This window comes from Sycon ciliatum, chromosome 3 (genome assembly GCF_964019385.1).
Source record: "Sycon ciliatum chromosome 3, ocSycCili1.1, whole genome shotgun sequence".
Classification (NCBI taxonomy): Eukaryota; Metazoa; Porifera; class Calcarea; order Leucosolenida; family Sycettidae; genus Sycon; species Sycon ciliatum.
The window spans coordinates 14,613,542-14,620,397 of record NC_088645.1 but is presented as its reverse complement, the minus strand read 5'-3'; positions in this window follow the sequence as shown (position 1 = coordinate 14,620,397).

The window sequence follows — 6,856 nt, the reverse complement described above, 5'->3', positions numbered from 1 at the left end:
CACCGAAACTGGGTGACTGCGCCCTACGAGATGGGGATTTGTATGCAAAATGTCACTAAAAGCGCCATTTCGTTCCTATAAAAGCACGGATGACTGCGATTGGCCCATATGTTGTAGTCTTTTGGACGCTGAGTCGACTGGTTTTGGTCCGAAAAGGCTGCGATGCAGCGTTCCTCCTTTATTTCCAATCGAACATGGTTGAACAAGTGGTCACGTGCTCCTGGGTGCCCAAATCACCTGGTCACCACGCCAGCAGGCGACAACTTTCACACCAAGGTTCAACTCGAGTTCAACTCGAGTGACAGGACTGCACCCAAAAGCGGTCAAACAGGCTAGTAAGTTGTACCCTGCAGGCACGGTGACGAGGTGACTGGTGTACGCAGGAGCACGTGACCGCTTGTTCAACCATGTTCGATTGGGAATAAAGGAAGAACGCTGCATCGCAGCCTTTTCGGACCAAAACCAATCGACTCAGCGTCCAAAAGACAACAATATATGGGCCAATCGCGGTCATCCATACTTTTATAAGAACGAAATGGCCCTTTTAGTGACATTTTGCATACAAATCCCCATCTCGTAGGGCGCAGTCACCCAGTTTCGGTGGAGGTGCGCGATTTCGAATGGGATTCAAGTAGGAAGGGAGCGTCTCAGCTTCCTCGGACCACGACCATTCGACTCAGCACTCCGAATGGTCTTGGTCGACCATGACACAAAAAACATGATAATTATGATGTCAGAGTTTGTGAATTGCTGTCGCACTATGCGACTGAATGCTATTTGATTGGATTGGGTGACAGTTCGTCAAAACTCGTAACATTCTTTTCTAGTCCTCTTTACATGAATTCAATTGTTTCTCCATCTGAGTTCAACATAGCATAAAACTGGGCCATTAGGTGAGACCAAAACGAGAGAGCTTGGAAGCTCAGGGCCCTACACTATGTTTTATGCTTTTTTGCCTAGCCCATCGTACATGTTATAAGAACTGATGGAATTGTCTTTTTCCGTTGATTGGCCACATCACTGTATTGCAAAAACGTTTCAATCGGTTTGAATATTATGAGTTAGGCAAAAGTATTTGCAGAATTTATTGCGGATTGTTATTTCTCTAACGAGAGAGCTTGGAAGCTCAGGGCCCTACGCTATGCTTTGTTACTTAGCTCATCGTGCATGTTGTGGGAACTGATGGAAATGTTTCCTGGGAAGGCGCTGACTGTGCCGATCACGCGCGTTCTGGAGTCGACGGGATCACTCTGCCGACGTTTCCTGTGACCAGCGCTGACTCGCCCGTTCACGCCTGTTTTGGAGACGACGGGATCTCTCTTCCAAAGTATGTTTTTGCTGACGCATCCTATCACCTATTCGGCAACTAACATCCATTCAAATTTCATTTCCTCCTCGTCTCCCTATTTCTTTCCAGAAAGTCTCTCTATACATCAGGGAGTCGTACTGTATTGGCAGCTACCCTAACGGGTCACGCCGCCCACCACCCAAGCATGGGTATGATGAGGGACAGTGGCAACAGAAACAAAAAACAGCAAGCAGGCAGAGAAAGCAAGAGAAAGACGGCGATAGTAGTACATCTGGTGTGCGACGTATAGAAAAGAGAGATGACAAGAGATGCGCACAAAATACGAAACAATAATTATTTTTGCAGTTCCAAAACAATCAACCAGGTGATGGAGTGTGGGCACCCGAAGTCCCACCTGGACTCCACTGGAAGAACATCCCACGCAGGGATATCAGCGATAGGCCAAGCGTTGAAAAACAGCCATGAGGACACATCGTCTAGAAGTCCACCGCGGTCGAACTGAAATTGCAGGTTCAAACAATTTCCCACGCGGCGTCAGGCTGCGTAACTCTTCTCCCTGCATCACCATCCATCTCCAGCAACCGTCTCCACTCACAGCTCATGCCTCTGCCACCACTGTACTCCACCGAGCTTCGCAGTTTGAAACTATTTCGGGGGTCAGCTACACCACCGCGAATGGAGAGACGAGGACGACAACGGTCGTGACTGAAAAGACACTGCCTTGGCGACCGCGTCGCGGAACCCTCGCCCCAGCAAATTCAGAAATACGCCAGGGGCAACTCTGGTGGACCCAGAGCCACCCCCTTGGCAAGACTATTAAGAGGAACGACTGAAAACTCAGATAAAATGGAGCTACAAAAAGTGCAACCGTCCACTTCAAGCACAGTTGCAACACACAGGGAGTCGTATACATGTACATAATATTGTGGCCAGCTGTTTGTAGCCAGCTGTGTTTGATGGTACGGTACGGTACGGTACGGGACAGATAAGGGAGCCAGCAAATGGCCAGCTGTACGATACGGTACGGGACAGATACGGGATAGCGCCAGGCGTGACACAAACAAACAAACAAACAAACAAACAAACACACACACAAATACCAAATTAAAGCTGTGTGGACCCTGGCTAGCGCCAGACGTTACTGAAGTAACGTCTTCTGCATAGCTACGGGAATAAAATTGAGATTCCCGGTAGGACCCATGTGAAATTGGTACGGGCGGGCGAATTTTTTTAAATATTTTCTTCCCTTGTACACTGTATGTACATGACTATATGTGTGCATGCGATGTTGAACTTTTTTACAGCATTTTCCGGTAATTTTTATTCAATATTTTTTTACAGACAACAGGTACGCAGTTTACCCGTTCAATTTTTCTATATATCGTCCAACGATGGCCCTGATCTGTACATCAAGGAGTCGTACAGGCTCGGGTTTGTGTGACTCCACGTCACAGATCGACTCACACGATCAGTACTGTACATGTACGAACTGTTTAAAAAAATTTGGCTTTGGCTCGATTTTGTGCGGGAGGGCCCGGGAATCTCTATATTTTTTGGTCTCGCCTTAGAGAGGTTACGCACTGTGTAAAGTTGAGCAACTTCACTTTCAAAAGTGACTGGGGAACATACATTTTATAGAGCTCAAGTAACGGAGGCGCTTCCGTGAAAGGATTACAGTCTACTCGCGATAAGTCACGCACAGTGTCCCGGAATAGAAAATGCGCGATTTACCGCGAGTGCGCGATTTACCGCGAGTGCGCGACTTACATTATGCACCACGTCATGCATATGTACAGCCGTCATTTTTTCTTCTACATAATTATGGACATGTGTGCTGAACACGCGTACAAGCACTGAGCTGCACGGTACACTGACTGTCATACACTGCTGTACACGAGACGTACATCTACCACAGCGTGAAGCCATGATCGATATGAAGACATGATCGAGAAAGACAAGTAACGACGTTCCGTTACTCTTTTGCCGTTTTGGTAGGGATTTGACGAGACGCACTTCTGTTTCCGTCGTGTAAACACTTCGTTTCCCTTTGCTTGACGATGCCTTCTCATAAGAAATCGAAAGAACAGCGAACAGTGGCTGATCGACTGCGTTTGGTTCGTCTCTATCGTGAGAGTGGAAAAACCTCCGCTCGAAAATGTCCGAAGTTGAACAATGTTCCGGAGGCGATGTTCCGCGGCTGGCTGAGGGATGCTGAAGCTGGCAAACTCGTCGATGCTAATCCGTCTGGTCCACAGGGAGTCCGCAACAGAAGTTCCCAGTTCGGGAAAATTGAGGAGCGGCTAGTGAAGTATATTTTGCTTCGAAGGGAGAAGTTTGTGACTGACAAACTTGGATTGTCGTGGGTGATCCTGAGGAAGAAGGCTCTCATACAATATGCACATAATAATTATATTCTTACCTTTACAGTATTCAAGCTCCATCATTGAAAACCACATCATTCGCAAATACTCACGAAATCCACGAAATCCACGAAATCCCGAAAAATAAAAAAAAATCTTGAGATGGGTGTCCTGGATGAAAAAGTGGGTGACTTATCGCGAGTGCGTGACTTAAAAGTGCGTGACTTATCGCGAGTAGACTGTACAGTTGAATGCTATGACTCTCTCCCTGGTTCGACAACTGTCGTGTTCAGAGCTGGCGAGGGCAGCTACGTTGTTTGACGAATCCGCACGGCGTGACACATGTCCGAATGCAGCGTACCTAAGATTTTCCACAGATCGACCACTTTTTCCTAACAACATTACGTTGTTCGGACCCTCTCTAACCATTTCTGCTAAAATATGCCAAAAACAACCATATACGAAGAAAATTAATTTCACGGTACGCGTGAGACTCAGTTTATCTATTATAGAGGCCGAGTTTTCCGCATCCGTAGGAACGCCACCACCCTTCATGTATCCAGGCGCAGATGCAGCTCCTAAAGCGGTGGGAGGTGAGTAGATCAGCTCACCAGTAAGTGGTCAAAGACCGAAAATCCCATTCACTGCATCCACGTTTTCCTCGTGCCAGGCCACGAGTTTCCAATTAACTGTGGGTCGCAGCACGGCTGGAAAAAATCACTCCGCTTCCAAGCAGGACTTGAACTTGGTACCCTCTGTTTCTTAATCATGGTCTTAGACCATCCCACTATGCCTGCCTGCAAAGAACGAAGAAAGAGCCATATACAGGTAGACTCCCTCCAATTCGAACCTCAAATTGCCAGGCCCCAATTTCGAATTATCCGGAACTTCTAATTATTTTTGAAACTATTTTTGCACATTATTTTTATCTACAACAACGAAACATAGGTGGTCATGAACAACGAAATCAGTTCATTTCATCAAAACACTGGATCGACACAAAGTCATTAGACATTATTTTCTAGTGTTGAAACGATCTCACTGGGTACTCCTTAGCTCGCTCGCCAGAAACTCGGCTCGTTTGTGCGGCCAGCTTGTTTGCACTAACGAGCACCATAATCCGTACACATGGCAGTATAAGTCGAGCGGGGATTCGGAAATATTTTTCACGATTTCCTGGTCGATCGAGAGTCCAGTCCCCGCGCAAAGTGAAAGGCACTCGCAGTTACAGTGACTGCATGCCGCCTGCACGACACTGAGTTGTTTCAGTTGTCGTTGCAGCTTTGGTGGACTCCACTGATGTCTTGTTCCGCATCTGCTGACCTGCTGCAGGGCAAACTTCTGTCTACTCTCCATTCGAGTGAAAGTTACGCTCAGTCGTTTGGAAGTTTTCTCCCGCGATGCAGCAAAGAACAGGGCTACAGTCTTTGCAAAAAGGTCTATTGTTACAAAGGCTGCTCAATGACGCGCTGAAAAGACATTTCGACACCAAACAGCAGTCCGAAGTGAAGCAGCAGCATCCCCAAACGCCGGCGTTGATAATTTGGACCAGGTGAATTGAAAAAAATCGAACTTAGGAAAAAATATTCTAAAAAATCATTATTTGCCACATCAATGAAACTCGTTAGCTCGCTTGATAGCTTGCTTGTTAGTGGAACTGATCGCTCGTTTGTTATAGATACGCTCGTTTCAACACTATTATTTTCATCTTCTACGAAGTTCTAGTGAAGCAGTTTTCAATTGCTGCAGCTGTCCTGAAACAATTTCGACGGAAAAGAACAGCGCTGCCTTCTCTGCGTCATGGAAGCCCATTGGAGCACAGCACGTCGTTCAGAAGAACGGGAGTGGAGCATAGGCATAGAGAATTTGTACGACTTCCAGTCGTTGTTCAGTCCCAAACTTCTCTGCGAATGAGCTGGCGCGGCATGACAAACCACTGAGATCCATGAAGGGAGCCAGCCACATGGAAGAAGTCGTACTCAATCAAATCTTGCAACTTTGTTTGTTTGTTTAGCTTTATTTTACTTCACCAGAAGCTTAGGCAAAATCTGCCTTCTCACTGGGCGTATTGCCACAGTTCTCGCAAAATGATGAAGGTGGCGATATAAGAAAAGGAGGAAGGGGAAAATACAATCATGAACAAGGCACAAAAGAAGACGGAAACAAATCAATGAGGGAGTACTACAAGTAACGAATTAGAATTTGATGAATTTTTATGAAAATAATGCAACGGATGCAAAGGTTCCAGGGTTGAGGGAAGGTTGACAGTTATGCGTCTTTGAAATCTTAGGAGAGGGTAAAAGAGTTTAAGATATCGTTTGTAATTGCTTTCTTACCCCTTTACCGGTCTACCATAAGCGAATCGATACTATAGTATCGGTACGTTTGGCCCTCATTTTTTTGGGTCTTGTTGCTAGGAGACAGCTAAAATGGCGCTCTACGCGTAGCTGAGGTCCAAGGCTTTCTGACGATGTACAAAACAACCATGCTTACCATACAAATTTTTGCCGTATCGATCGACTGAAGTTCGTTGTAATTGGAAAAGACGACCATCCGCCCTGCGCGCATTTCGAGAATGCGAGTGCATCTCTTGGAGCCGTGTTTGACAAGCGATTTGAGAGCAGTAACATCACCAGTCCAGGCTGGATCTCCTGGGAGGTTTTGCAGTGTAGTGTGTTGAGAAAAAGAGCTCCGTTGAGTCCTGCTAGTTCAAAAAAATATCGTCCACGGATGAAGAAACAAAATTCTCCAAACAGAGAGGAAGCCTTCTTGCTGCCGACACGCGACAGCGACTGTCACAAGGACTCGTCAGGTGCGATCAGCTGATTCGCATGGCCGTGAGAATCACGGCATGCGTAAGCTTGCGCCTGAGTAGTCATCTGAGCGAGAGTGAATCTGACGCGAGCAGCGCTGAGATGAACAAACCGAAGCTGCGATATCGTGGAATGGGAATTGCTGCTGCTGGCGTATCGCCGATGGCGAGGTGTTGGTGTTCAATGGCGGTATTGTAGAGAGCCTACATTTTTTGTTAAGACGTAGCCCTTACCTGATTGTTTATCGTACGACTTCAGCTCCATCACGAACTTGGTATGCCCTTCGTGCTGTGATATTCCTGTATTTCGCAATTGTATTTTCTTTCAACTTGAAGGGCTACCATGGGCCCTAACCTTGCCTGGACCTAGTCATA